The sequence below is a fragment of the Suricata suricatta genome, chromosome 9 (assembly GCF_006229205.1).
Source record: "Suricata suricatta isolate VVHF042 chromosome 9, meerkat_22Aug2017_6uvM2_HiC, whole genome shotgun sequence".
Classification (NCBI taxonomy): domain Eukaryota; kingdom Metazoa; phylum Chordata; class Mammalia; order Carnivora; family Herpestidae; genus Suricata; species Suricata suricatta.
Window position 1 is genome coordinate 85,765,925 of NC_043708.1, and position 15,893 is coordinate 85,781,817.

The following is a 15,893-nucleotide window of genomic DNA, read 5'->3' on the forward strand; positions in this document are numbered from 1 at the left end:
AACCAGGGAGGTTGATAGGGTCACTTCCAGATCCAAAGGCCCAAGAAACAGGAGCAGTGATGTCCAAGGGCAGAAGAAGATGGATGTCTTCTCTCAAGAAGAGAATTGCCCTCTCTCCATGTTTTTGTTCCATCTGAATCCTCAGTGGATAGGATGATGCCTATCCACATCAGTGAGGGTGGATCTCTGCACTCAGCCTAAGGAATCAAATGCTAATTTCTTTTAGAATACCCTTTAAGACACACCCAGAAATAATGCTTTACCAGCTATGTGGGCATCCTTTAGGCCAGTCAGGTTGACACATAAAATTAGCCATCACAGTGACCTTTTGTGTCTGCTTTCTTCCACTTAATATAATGTTTTCAATGTTCATCCATGTTGTAGAAGTATTTATAAGATGTCCAATGTTTCTATTTTTTTTCTTGTCACTTATGTTTTTGGTGTCATATTTAAGAAACCATTGCCTAGCTTGATCTTAAAAATGATTTATTCCCATATTTTCTTCTGAGAGTTTTTATAGTGTTAGCTTTTATATTTAGATCTACGACTTATTTTCATGTAAGCTTTTATATGGTATAAGGTTGGGATCCAACTTCATTCTTTTGCATGTTGACTACCTAGTTTTCCCAGTACCATTTTTTGAAAAGATTACTCATTTTCCATTGGATTGTCTTGGTACCATAGACACAAATGTGTCTCAATGGTTACCATACAAGTTTGGACACATACTTATCTTTTACTAAATTCTTTCCTTAAGTTTTAGGTTAGATATACAATTTTCTCAGTGAATGATTATAGGAAACATAGATGGATTAATCTTGTATAGAAGTTTGGTAGCCTTGAAATTAGACATAAAAATTTGGTGTTATCTCCAAATTATGAAAGAGGATCCTTATTCAAATCCTGAAGCTAATCTTTGTTTCAGAGTCTGATTCTCAGAGAATTTGCCTGGGACATCTCTAATAAGGTGACAGAGCCTCTTAGTAGAAAGGTTTATCCATGGCAGATAACACTTAAGAGCCTATGATCTTTGTGGATAGATCTTTTGTTAAAAGACAAAGCGAAGAGGAAGGCTAGTCATACCAGCCCAGTTTCTCCTTCCAAACTCCCTAAATGAGAGTGGAGTGAATGATGGGACAGAGGGTGACCAAGATTATAATGCTAACCCATAGTGATCTATATGAAAACAGACATAAAGAGGTGGAGAATAAACATTTCTCCCCAAAACCATGTACCAGATACCCCTGGCACAGTGCCCTGCTCCAATGGAGGTCTTAATTTTTTTTCCTGCCCACATTCCCATTCCTCTTTCCCAAGTTACTCAGTGGGAAGAATCTGATATTCATTTTTTTACTTATAGCTTCATGATGAGGATTTATCACATACAAACTATAATTGTTTCTTGGTTATAAGGCTTTTTTTTAATGTCTTTTTAATTTATTTTTGAGAGACAGAGAGAGACAGTGCGAGCAGGGGAGGGACAGAGAGAGAGAGACACAGAATCTGAAGCAGGCTCCAGGTTCTGAGCTATCTGTCAGCACAGAGCCCTACATGGGGCTGGAACCCACGAACTGTGAGATCATGACTTGAGCCAAAGCCGGATGCTTAACTGACTGAGCCACCTAGGCGCCCTGGTTGTAAGGCTTTTCATATGAATAGTCAGTCATCACAGGTGATGAATTTTTCATTTCCTTTCACCCCAAGATCAACTGACTCATAAACCTTGCTCAAAGCAAAGGACAAATTCATTGGGAAAATTTTCCTTCCTTCCTTCCTTCCTTCCTTCCTTCCTTCCTTCCTTCCTTCCTTCCTTCCTTCCTTCCTTCCTTCTTCCTTCCTTTCTTCCTCTCTCTCTCTCTCTTTCTTTCATTCTTTCTTATTTTATTTTTTTTAATAACCACTATAGGCAAAAGGGCCCTTATTGCTGGCTTTGGTCTAAATACATGCTAAATTTTGGATAGAAATTTATGGCAATTCTACATTGGGCCAAGAATTCATTTCTGGTCCCTATAAAATGACGTTTTTGGCTCTACTTTATATGGAGCCAAAGGGAATTGTTCATTAACATTTGCAAGCTGTTTCTTTGTATTCATGGTCTGATGAAAATGACTTGGGAGCCAGAAATGTGAACTGAATTTCCATTTCTGTCATTGACTCCATGTGTGACCTTGTACAGAATTCATTTCCCTGAATCTATTTTCTCCATCTGCAAAATGGGGATAACAATAGTGGATATATGCTTCATTGCTTAATTTTCCATACATAACTTTTTCACATAATTAAATAGTTAATGTGAATAAAAGATGGAAAACAAAAATTTCATCATAGATGCAAGTAATGGCATAACTCACTTTAAGGAACTTAGGTATTTCTGAAAGTTTGGTATAAAATATAACACATAGTATTCCTCTCCATTTTTAAAATAATGATATATCCACTTTAAAAATTGTTGACTTTAGCATATAATAACAACCATTAAATTATGTTTTTAGAAACGTGATTTTCTCATGAAACAGATGTGTCCTTTTCTCCAAAATTTCAGTACAACTAGTTTTCTAATAATTTCTAGGTTACAGCAGAGTTTTTTTACTTGTGGTTTTGTGTCTCAGAGGACAGTATAATGTCCAAGCCCACATAATAACAAGTTAGCTATTACACAGTTCTACAGTACTAAAAACCCTATAAAAGAGACACATTCAGAGGTAGTTTTAGAAACTCTAAATATTTTTTAATGCACACAGTATGTTAAAAATGAAATTTAAATAAAAACTTTAAAAAATATTTTTAATGCAAACAAAATTCATGTTTTCTTTAAATAGTGAGCTCATCACTTCAACTACTTGAAAAATACCAAGTTTTTTGCACAACTTTTAAGAAACCCATCTGTCATGAGAACCAGGCGCTTTCTGGTCTCGCATCACAAAATGAAAACAGTGTTTCAGATTGCTGCTGGGTCCTCCGGAGCAGGAGGGGCTCTTTATTATTTAAAAAACAATTTTAAAAATGTTTTTATTTTTGAGAGAGAGACAGAGCATAAGGGGAGGAGAGAGAGGAAGACATAAAATCTTTAGCAGGCTCCAGGCTCTGAACTGGCTCTCAGCACAGAGCCCGATGCGGGGCTCAAACTCACAAACTGTGAGATCATGAACTGAGCTGAAGTTGGATGCTTAACCAACAGAGCCACCCAGGTGCCCCAGGAGGGGCTCTTTAGATGCTGCATGTGGCTCTACCTCTCCTAAGCAATATTTCATTATAAAGATGTTCAGTGTATGAAAGACAAATTTTTGGTTATTTCCTAGATCATAATGTAGCATTTGTCTACTGAATCTAAAGAGATTAACTTCAGCTTCACTTTTATTTGTGATATGCAGGGACTGAGGAAATGATGGAGTTCTATTGTTCTGCATATTATGTCAGCTATGTTACTGGGTAGATGTTTAGGTTAAGCTTGGTTTTGCTGAAATCATGGAGGCAAGGTGACTTCAAGGGACCTTAATCCTCTCACAAGGTGGTTCCAGAGTAGGTGAAGTTCAGGTGGAGGTTCAGTTGCCCATTTGGTTGTTATCAAATACAAAGAGATTCGTGGGTGCCCTCTCTTGGATACTTTTATTGATGTGGTTGTGGAGATGATCTGGGGATATGAATTGAAAGGGAGAAAAAAAACTTTCCAGGTGATTCTAAAGTCCAGCCATGTGTGAGAATTACTGTCTTACAGTTTCCTGAAGGCCTCTGTGAATTCAAGGTGCAGTCACTCATGTGATTGAGTGTCGTCCTGTAGTTCCACCACCACCATTTTGAATCCCCAGTCCATACTTTATGTCGGCTTCTTTCATCCTCATGGTCCTTGGGTGCAGCCGGTATTTGGCCTCTTGACTTCTATTTCATTTGCTCTAAATACCATGTTTATTTCTTTTCCTAGTTGATGCCTTACTCTGGAATAATTTGAGAATAAAGTCTGTATCTAAGTGCTTAGGACATTTATTCATTTATTTTTTTCAACATCTGTTGGGTATGTAATATGTGCCCAGCAGGCACATTTATCTCAGATGTAAGAGCTCAGAGGAGGGGGACCCCCAAGCACAGAAATTCTCTCTGAGGAAGGAGGGCATCAAGTGGACATTCAGATGGTTGAGGTGGAACGTCTAAAACAGAACAAAACAAAAACTGCAGGATATAAAAAAAAGGTGAAACTTTTTTGCCTTTTTATCCCCTTAATCTGTCACAAAATTTTGTTTCTCTCTAGGTTGTGCAAATTTAGCAGCTAGTATTGTGTTTCTTATTTTTAAAAGATCACTGTTACCCTGATTATTGAAGATTATTTCAAATTCCTCCTTCAGAGCTTTTTGGAAATATTAATATCAAACAGAGATTTGAAAGGCAACCCTTGAAAATCGTACCAGACTGAATAGCTCTGATTCTACTGTTATGCTCTGCTGCATCGTGTATATAATAATAATATAGGACATTAACTGAAGATTATTTTCAATCTGGACCATCCTTTTATGTCTTCAAAATGGCACACTCATATAATAATCTTATTCTATAATGTTATTTCTGCCATAATAAGCCACTCTTCCTATTAACTGAGTCATGGACTATAATAGCCACGGAAGTGATTGAGATCCAAGTGAAATGGGAACTGGCTGACTTCTGCTGGATTCCTGTTAGGTTAAATTAGCTAATACATCGACAAAGCTACCCGCCACCCAGACTCCTTGGTAGCTTTATCAACATCACCGTTGGCATTGAAGGCGCTCAGGTTGGCAGGTGGCTCTGTGGAAGGTCTTCTATTCTTGCCTTCTAGTAGCTGTGTCCCTGCTGAATCGAATGGCATTCCCATTATTTTACAGATAATGCGAGGAGAGGTGTTTATTGTCACAATTTATTGAAAACAAAAAGTCACACGTTAGCAAGCTAAAATTATAATTAAAGGAAAAGGAGAGAGAGAGAGAAAAGCTTCTGCATAAATTGTGCTGAAATTTCAAGGGACCAATCCTTAGAGGCCAGAGACGTCAGGATTCAAATTTGATGAGTAATTTTCCTGGGCCACACGGCACCAAATATATCATCTGACACAGTTCTTTCTTTGATTCCCACTTAGGTTTAATGGTTGAATAATCATGGCTCATAAGTTCATCTTTAATAACAGTCACAGCAGACAGTTTATTAGCAGATTCTGCGGGCTGCAGGGCTGTCATTTGCTGTTACAGTGATTGTCTGTTTTAAATATCACAGCTGTTGGTGTTTTTATTTATTTATTCATGATTTGATTCCTGCCTCTCCCACATCTCTGACGCTCAAAGGCAGGCTATTTTCCTTTCCTCTTTGAATTGTGAAAGGCTGCTGTGACAGTCCCTAGCCCAGGCCGTGGAGTGTCACACAGGGTCCTATGGTGCCGAACAAAAAGCCACGTCTTCCTGAATCTGGCACAACTCTTTATGAGAGCCGAGCCTTCTTGCGCGGGGCTTTCTCTGTCAGTGAGGGGTGGGCGTGCATGGAATCCTATCAGGGTCTCTGGGCCCGTGAAGACCCCTCTTCATGTGTTTCTTGGCCAGGAGAGTGGAGCCACAGGAGAAATGCAAATGCCCAGGCCTCTACTTTCCCATGCGATAGCACCGTGAATAAACATAGGAAGCGCTGTGAGCTGCGGTTTCTGAATTCAGCTGAAGGGAAGGCTTGGTCATAACACACAGCATCTTTCATTGAGTTGTGGGGGGGGGGCAGGCTTGTATTGAACAGACGACATTATTTCATTTGTCTTCAGAAAGGCCCTGTGAGGAAGAGTTTATATAGAGTGATAGAATTCTGTTAGAAAAATCGGGCCTTACATGCTCAGCGTGACCTGGAACCAGGCACAGAATGAGAGGAGGCGGCTGCAGCAGATAGGTAGCGGACTTGGGGGAAACCGGACATACCCCAGGTGCCAAAAGGCTCCCGCTCTGTCCTGAGTAAGTACGCTTCCTGTATCTCCTGAATAAGTAAAACAATGCCCCCAGCTGAGAGCTGAGAGGTGAACAAAGTAACATTCTACAACAGATGGCTATAATGGGCACTCCGTCAACAGAGGGCACATGACATGTCTACAGCTAATCACAGTTAATTTTCTGTGAGCAGCCTTGGATCCCTGGGAGGCCAGTGACAGTAGAGAGAAGACCTGAGAGTCAGGAAGGAAAACAAGAGGCACATCTCACCCATTTCTTGATCTTTGGAGGGACATATTCTGTCCCTCACATACTCTAGAAGATATCTACCAGTTTCTTGACAAGTTCAGAAAAAGGGTGATGCAGAAGATTGCTGTGCCCCCTACTGCTTTGGGAAAGGGCACTAAAAGGCAATCACCTGCCCCTTTACTACCATCAGATTTTTTTTTAGCTTCCCCTGCATTTCAGTAAGTGCTTTTGTAAAGTAACAGTAAGAGCTAACGTGTGATAATATTTCAGATGTTAATGGTGGGTGCTGTGGACTATGGAGCACTTTAATTTTTACTGTTGCTTTGCTAATATCTTTATCCAAATAATGAGCACCAGAAAGTGGTATCGATTGGTAAGCAGAGCCAGATCCACGATTCAGCACTGGGAGCCTTTCCACCTGCCTGGCTCCCGATGTAGTTCCCAACATCAGGTTGAAATCAGATGACAACATTCTTTTTAACAGCTCAGAGAGCTCTCACAGCACCCGGGAAAAGTCAGTTCACTATCAACGTCATCGGTCCTCACTTGTGTGCAGCTTAGTGGTTTTCTCTGTTCCTAAAATGCTCTTGGAGTCTGCAAGCTGGGTGCCAATATTCTAAGGCTGAAGACCTATATTAATTAGTCATTGTCAAAATAATAGAAATGTAATACTCATAATGTTAATATAGCAGATATGGTTTTGTTTATTTTAAGCTTCTTTGTCCATAAATGTTTATTAAAGCTTTAGCATTTGATGACATTTGCCTACTAATGAATATCGGGCACTATTTTTCTATTTAAATTATTTGTTGAATCTGTTATGAAATCCTATTGATTCTACTTTGAAATATCCAGCATTAAACTAATTTTCTTTTATTTATTTATTTTTTTTACATTTATTTTATTTTTGAGAGCTAGCATGAGCAGGGGAGGGTCAGAGAGAGAGGGAGACACAGAAACCGAAGACAGGCTCCAGGCTCTGAGCTGGCAGTCAGCACAGAGCCCAACGCAGGGCCTGAACCTATGAACCGTGAGATCATGACCTGGGCTGAAGCCGGATGCTCAACCAACTGAGCCACCCAGGCTCCCCTCTACTAATTTTCATCATGGCCACACCTACTACTGCGTTCTGAGCCACCAAAGATCATGGTAATCACCTCCTTAGAGGTCTATTTGCTTCCTCCTTTGCTACTACATGGTCTATTCACCACACAGTTTTCATCTGAAAATGTAGGTCAGACGATATGACTCTTGTTAAAAACTCGACAATGGTTCCTCGTTTCACTGCAGAGTACAGCACACGTCTCTGTAATATCCTAGGAGGTCCTCTGTGGCTGGGCGCTTCCTGACTGCCCCCCCTCTTCCTCTCCTTCATGCTGTTCCATGCCCTCGGGGCTGCTGACTGCTTTTTGAACATTCCAGGTAAACTCATACTCTGGAAGACAGTGCCCGGTTTTTCTGCCTGGGATGCTTTGCCACCACGTATATGCGTGGCTGCAACCATTACTTCATTCAAGTTTTCGCTCACATCTCATCCTCTCAGCGCAAGCACCCTGCTATCTATGTCCCTTTCCAACTCCCATCCCCTCTCACCCCTGCTCTACTTTTTCCCCATCACATTTCTCACCTCCTAGCATTTAGCCTGTTCGCATTGCCATGTCAGTACCACGAGAACAGCAATCTTGGGCTTTAACTGTATTTCACAACTTCTAGGAAGTGCTCCAGAAATATTTGTTGAATAAATGAATGTCGATATTGTGCCAAACTCTATGATATACAAGAATTCACAAGACATATGTGCTGGCTTACAGTTCAGAATGGAAGACATACAATTAACAAGTCGAGGAAAAAGAAAGAACAAAATACCAAATGAATAATAAGGGAAGAAATCATTAAGAACAATGAAGGTGAGGGGCGCCTGGGTGGCTCAGTCAGTTGAGCGTCCGGCTTCGGCTCACGTCATGATCTCACGGTTTGTGGGTTTGATCCCCGCATTGGGCTCTGTGCTGACAGCTAGCTCAGAGCCTGGAGCCTGCTTTAGATTCTGTGTCTCCCTCTCTCTCTGACCCCTCCCTTGCTCGCGCTGTCTCTCTCAGTCTTTCAAAAATAAATTAAAAAACATTAAAAAAAATTTAAAAAAAGAACAATGAAGCTGAGTCTGTTTGAGTGCATGTGTATGTGCATGTTTGTGTGTGTTGCATGTACGTATCACTGTGACCTCATTCTGTATTATGTTGTTATATTTTCTGCCGTTAAAATGGTTCCTTTAATGCAATTCAACACATTAGTATTCATCATGATCTCCAAGGAGCACTATGACTTTCAGGTGCTCCACACCTGAGGAAATTTAAGAACTTCTATTTGGTGATTTTCAAAGGGTATTCACATGTATTTTTCTCATCTAATTCGCAGAACAACCTTCAAAATGTAAGTCTTCTGTATTATCTTCTTTGATATGTATTCCCAGTTTTGACTTTCAAACTTTAAGCAAAGATGATTTTAGGGAATTTCGTAAATGAAGATGCCTATAGGTTCTATGAGGTTATATAGGCTCTCATTAGTGCTTTGGCTGCCATCCTGTGCTCATTTTTCTTTCTTTTTTTCAATTTCAGCCCACTATTATGAGTCTTCGTCTCAAAGTAAGATTAAATTCTGCAATGATTGCTGGGAGTGGGAAAAAGACATCTTAACAAAAACTTTTGTTTTCTTACTATGCAGTCAGCTGGGCCCCAGACGTTGGGTCTCCTTCTCTTTCCATTTCATGGTCATTGGATAAAAAGCATAGTTTAAATAGTTGTGACCAATATCCTTATTTCAAGAACTCATAGTTGAGGAAGGGTGTCAATGATGTCAGCACTGCTGGGATACATTATGCATACAGGTTCCTTTGTATGTGTATCTAGTTTTTAAATCAACTTTCCATTTTAGAATAGATTTAGATTTACTACATAAAAGTCATGGAGATAGTATAGAGAATTCTGATATATCCCACTCCCAATTTTCTCTATTAACATCTCACATTATTACGGTATCTATGAACTAACTAATGAACCAACATTGATACATTACTAACTAAATTCCATGTATATTCAGATGTCTTATTCATTTATTTTTATTTACTTATGTACTTACTTACTATCATTTTCTAGTGTTCTAGGATCCCATACAGAATACCAATTATACTTAGCTATCATGTTTCCTTGTTTTTGATGGGTTTGAAGGTTTTGAAGAGTACTAGTCATGTATTTTGAAGAATGTACCTCAACTAGGATTTGTATGAAGTGTTCCTCATAATTAGACTGAGGTTATGGGTTTGTGGGAAGACCAAAGAGATATAGTACCACTTTATCACATTATATCAAGATTATATTCTATAAACATCACTTATTACTATTTAAAAAAGTTATTTATTTATTTTGAGAGAGATTGAGAGTGAGCGGGGAAGGGGCAGAGAGAGAGAGGAGAAAGAGAATTCCAAGCAGACTCTGTGGTGTCAGCACAGAGTCCAAGGTGGGGTCAGACTCATGAACCATGAGATTATGACCTGAGCCCAAACTAAGAGTCCAGATGCTCAACCGACTGATAGAGCCGCCCAGGCTGCACCAACTCAAACCTCTTCCATCCTGGAACCAACTCACCCTCCTCATATTTCCCAGATTTTCTGTAGAGCTTTTTGTCCTTTTTTTGTGGTTCAGATATTAGTTTGATGTCACCCATGGAGAAATAACAATTGTGGGAATGGAGGGTGCTTTTATTTTGTTTATTTTTTAAAATTAGTGATTCAGATTAGCTATGAAATTCAATGCCCTGGTTTATGAGCAATCAGGCTAAGGAATGCAAAAAGAAGACTAATGATTGACTTTGTGGATTTACAAAATTCTAGAATAAAAGTAGTTTAATTTCAAGATGCAGTGGAATTTAAAAAAACAAAACCAAAGAATAAATGAACAGAAAGCAGAGAACTGATGGTTGCCAGAGGGGAGGGGGTTGGGGCCAGGGTTGGGACAAATGGGTGAAGGGGAGTGTAAGATACAGGCCTCCAGTTACGGAATGAATAAGACATGGGAATAAAAGGCACAGCATGAATAATGAAGTCAATAATTTTGTAATAGTGACGTAACAGGACAGACAGTAGCTACACTTGTGCTGAACATGGCATAATGCATAAACTTGTCAAATCGCTAAATTATACACCTGAAATTTATGTTAACAGTGTGTGTCAACTATACTCAAATAAAATACATACATACATACATACATAAAATAAAATAAAAAATAAAAAAGGCCACACACACGTAGGAAAATAGGGACATTTAGGAAAACAAAGACAAAAATTACCAATCAATAGACAATTGCTGCTATCAATGACCTTCAATCATTTTTCTATATTTCCATATTTGTATATATTTATCTAGCATCTACACATCTTCATTTTCTTTGATTTGGGGAGATGATCTTATACATATAGTTTGTATTTTATTTTTTACCCTGAATTTTTTTCCTCATTAGGCTTTATTTTAATAGGTCTTAAAATTCTGTGACAGATTCTTGGTCAAATCGTTTCCATTAAAAAGTACTGATTTTAAAAAATAGTAACTTAAATTTGCCACAGGGGAAAAGACACAAATGAGCCACAAAACATACTCTTTTCTTTCTGAAGGTTTTACATTATATTATTATCATTAACCAGACTTCACCATTAAACTCAATTGGCCAACCGAGACAAACACTTCTAGTCCTTCAACCACTAATTAAGACTGGGTGGCAAGTATTAGAGATAATATTCATTTAGCCTACTGAGTTTTTTATCAGATGATTTGTTTTCTTACACGCCCCAGCAACTTTTCTGTCCACTGATTTGATGACACCCACAGCAATAGTCGGTTGGAAGTAACCATTAGCCAGGGGCACTCAGTTGGTTAAGCTCTGACTTTGCCTCCAGTTATGATCTCCTGGTTCACGGGTTTGAGCCCTATGTCCGGCTCTATGCTGACAGCTCAGAGCCTGGAGCCTGCTTCAGATTCTTTGTATCCTTCTTTCTCTACCCCTCCCCCCACTTGTGCTCCTCTATCTCTTGAAAATAAACGTTAAAAAAAAATTACCCAAATGACCCAGAAGAGATAGACAAGTTCTGAACACACAAGCTTTCCTAGAAGTATATCAATTATGACAGCATTACCAGATTTCAAAATTCTGAGGCCATCTGTCAGCTTCTTATCAGCATGGTGATCAATCTTTTCCTTCAGCTCAGTAAACTTTGCAAGCAATGTGCACTGCATGACCGACAATCCAGCATAGGTTCATGGCCAGCGCTGATTTCATGTGGGTGGTTCAAGGTAATCACCTAAGCAGTGAAACTGGCTATTTCATTGGTGGGTCATTTTTGCTATCACCTTCCAAACTGTAATGATGTGCATCTTTGACAGACACATTCTTGACATCAAAGTCCACACTGTCTCATTCTACCTTCATGGAACATTTCCACAGACTTTTCTTCAGTTGTAACACTGATGGTAACAAAAATGACCACAATACCATGTTTGAAAGCACAATCTCACAGGGATAGTACCAACACAACCAATTTGGTGGAGATCCCAGAACAAACCCAAGGCTTGTCAGTTGGATGATGTGTTGGCAGAATGCAATCCAGAACTTCAAGCATTATTGTGCCATGGGCATTGCCATCTTACTGGTGACTTTTCATCCCTGGAATCAAGGCATGTTTGTACTTGGTTTCAGCATATTGTCACTATAAAAACTAGAAGTCGACACAAATGCTACTGTGTCTGGGTTGCAACCAATTTTCTTAATGTAGGTACTGACTTCCTTAATGATTTCCTCAACATCTCTCTGGCTAAAGGGTGCCTGAGTGGAATCCATTTTGTTAATCCTAAAATTAGTTCTTTCACAGCTAGTGTGTAAGCCAGACAGGCATGCTTACGGGCCTTCCCATTTTTGGATAAACCGGCTTCAGAGTCACCAATACCGGCAGCAATAATCGGGGCTGAAAACTTTAGACACAGCCTCACATGTGCCTATAGTCATGTTTTTGATAAAGTCCCTGTATCATGAGGCATCAATGATAGAAACATAGTAGTTACTGGTCTCCAATTTCCACATGGAGATATCAGTGGTGATCCCATGCTCACATTCAGCTGTCAGTTTGTCCAAGACCCAGGCATACTTGAAGGAGCCCTTTCCCATGTCAGCAGTCTCCTTCTCAAATTTTTCAATGGTTCTTTTGGTCAGTCTCCCCCCATTTGTAGATCAGATAGCCAGTAGTCATGGACTTGCCTGGATTTACATGTCTGAAGCTGCTGATGTTAATATGAGTTTTTTCTTTCCCTATTTAGCTTAGATTTAGCAGTTTTCATGGCACCTGTGTTCTAGCAGCAAACTCATTGTGGAAAAAAACTACACTAAAATTATATACAGAGGATTTATTTCCTTCTGTTAATTAAGTTAAAAATGGCTGACTCCAGTAGAAGCATTTAATCAAACACTTAGTTTTGGCAATCTTATTTAGGGAATTAATAATTTATAATTATATAACTATAATTTATAATTCATAATTATTTCCTCTGTCTTCAACTCCATGATGAATATCTTTGATGCATCTTTGGAATAAACTTTGACTGTAATTTTGTATTATTTCCTTATTATAGTATCTATGTCAAGCACATTAGAATCCACGTTCTTGAAGGTGAGATGGAATGTATACTATAAGACCACAGAATTTACTCTTTCTTTTCTAAAAGGCAAGGTATAACTAGTGTGGTGCCTTTGGAGGAACGGAATCTAATGTAATGTTCTTCTGCCTCTAAGATTTCATGAATCTGTGATGGCTACTCTTAGAAAGTTTTTCTTATACACACATACACACACACACACACTTCAGTGTGGACAGTACAACATAGACTAGGATTCTATAGATATTAATTAAAATTAAAATTTCATTAGAAATTGGGTAAATTATTAAGCCTAATATTTTAATTGATGACTGAGTATTACTCAGAAAAAAAATAAATAAAATCAGAACACCGTTTTAGGGCAGTTAGTAGAACATGAATATGAGCTGGTATGATTAAGTTAGATTCTACAAACATAGGTGAATAAGGCCTTAGATTATGAGGTGATAAGGTTAATCACATATGGTCACTATTTCAAATCAAGCTCTAAAAGGCAAGCATTGAAAATATTAAGTGATTCTCCCAATATAGTTCATGTGGTTTTAGTCTTAACTGCTATTGTGGTGAGACTAATTTCACTCCTAGTATTGATCTGAGATATAGAGAATTTGGATAGGGTCCAGAGGAAATGAGAATAAAAATGGAAATGATTAGAGGGCTGACTGAGAAACACTGAAGCCATTGGGATTACTGAGTTTGGAGCAGGCTAAGGAGGTGCTTAATGACAGTTTCTGACTGTAAAGGTGACAAGAGGGTATGATTAACTATGTGTAACCAATTTCAACTTCTGCATGGAAAAGGCACATTTACACAAGTATGGATTTGCTTTGGTCATTGAGAAGATGTAATAAGCTAGTGGACAGCTGCAATTTGTTATCAACTCTAGGATGCATTGTAGCCAGGAGAAAGAAGGCTCATAGCTTACAAGGAGAGGTCCCAGGAAACAGATGAAACTGCGCAAGAGAACAATGTACAGAGAGGAAGTGATATCACTTCCTATCACTTTTGTGGTGCCTTTCTACAACTGGGTTGGTGGCTACTGCATAGAGGTCATTGTCCAACTGTTATTCTGTGCTTATTGCACATTATCAGGAGTTGATGGGCATCGATTCTCTTTGTTTATGTAAATAGCATTTGTGAACTGTAACATGACATTTTTGGCTCATGTAATATAAATGCAAAGTGTGTATGTCTGTATATCACACTGATTTAGAAAGAAAGACTACTTTCTTCCAGTATAACAAATTACTCCTATGGAGTATGTTAAGCACTTTTGGAAACTTATTTTGGTCATTGAACCAATAAAGCACTATTTGGAAAACTGATGCCTTAAATTACATTATGTGATACATTCAAGTTGCTGGGTTACACAGATATGAAACTTGGGGCAATGGAACTGTACATTCTTCATAAGGAATCTAGAATTAAGTATTACATGGATAAATGAAGACAAGGCAGATTTTCTTAGTAGTCACAGGCCCATTTCATCTGGTCTTTATCTTGGAGCAGGGAAAGCCCCTCATGTGATCTCATGTTTTCTCATTGCTCTACAACTCTATAACCCTTCCGTCCAGACCCTGTTCCTGGATTCTGCTTCTGTTTCCTTCCTCCTTCAAATTTTCATTCAGTTTGGTCTACGGAAATTTTCTCTTGAAACAACATAGTACAATGCTAAGACTTTGTATTTTAAGTCCCTAAACATGGGTTTGAAAGCAGCACCATTTATTTCCTAATTTGGAACGTTCACCAAATTTCTTAGCCTTTCTGAGACTCGGTTTCCTTACCTCTGAAATTAGCACAATGATATCTATAATGTAGGGGTACTGACAAATGCAGTAACATTTATAACAGATTTATCCCACATGGCACACATTAAAAGTAAAAATTTCTAGGAAAAAATAGCTATTTTTTCCCCATTTGATCACTTTCTTCAACTCTGAGACACTACTCATCACTCAATAAATACTTATTGAGCACTTAGCTTACAGCTTTGTACACAATACACAATAGTGTACAACAGATTGTGCTGGATAGTTAATAATAAAATGATCATGATAAAAATAGTTCTCTTGGGTTCATGGAACTTATGATAGATTATGATTCACCATTGAGTCAAGCCTTACAAAGAAAAAGTGACATTAAGCTATGTATTATTTTTAAGGTACACCATGATTTCAGTAATGTATAAAAGGGGGAAAATGTAGAAAAATTTTGGGTAATCCTTGTCCCACTCCAAATGTAAAACTGAACAATTTCTGAATACTGGTCACAATCATGGATTTGTCTTTGATGATATTTGTTCTTTTCCCCAGCTAATCTATTCCTCCTCAGTAGTCCTCATGGGCTCCAGCCAATCCTGTGGTTGTTGATCAGGCGTATATTCAGGCCCTGCTCCAATCCTTCTCACCCATTGTTTCACTAATGCTATGGGCTATGCCTGAAAATTCCAGTCCTGGTGAGGTGTCATATTCAAGAAAGCATAGTCAATGACCAAAAGTAATTTGATACAGTTCTAGTGGCCCCTTCTTGCTTCCTCTTTTGCAGAACTTAAAAGAACATCCAGTCCTTTATCCCTAGTGCTGCATGTCTCCATACCCTAGTCCTTATTTTCTTCTCTACTTCTACAACCTGCCCAACCTCTCCAAAACCTTCTTCCATTACTAATATTATTTAAAAATTTTTTAATATGTTTATTTATTTTTTAAAAAGAGAGAGTCAGAGGGTGAATGGGGGAGAGGCAGAGAGAAAGGGAGACAGAATCTGAGCTGTCCACACAGAGCCCAACATGGGGCCTGAGCCCACAACTCTGAGATCCTGACCTGAGCTAAAGGCAGCTGCTTAATCGACTGAGCCACCCAGGCACCCCTCCATTATTTACATTCATAACATTCTTCTTAATATATTCCTTCACCTCTGTGATTAAAATCAGAGGAGAAGGAAATGCTAAATAGGCAATACCAGGATTTTTCCTAACTGGAGGCAAGAAGGAACGTGAGGCTGTGAACCTTTATTCATAATTAATAATTTTGTTTCT

The 15,893-nt window shown here is 38.7% G+C and overlaps 1 pseudogene; it reads right to left on the reverse strand.

Annotated features, from left to right (window-relative positions):
• Window positions 1-5,832: 5,832 nt before the first annotated feature.
• The window catches only part of LOC115302306, a 28,691-nt pseudogene continuing 18,630 nt past the window's right edge, over window positions 5,833-15,893 (reverse strand).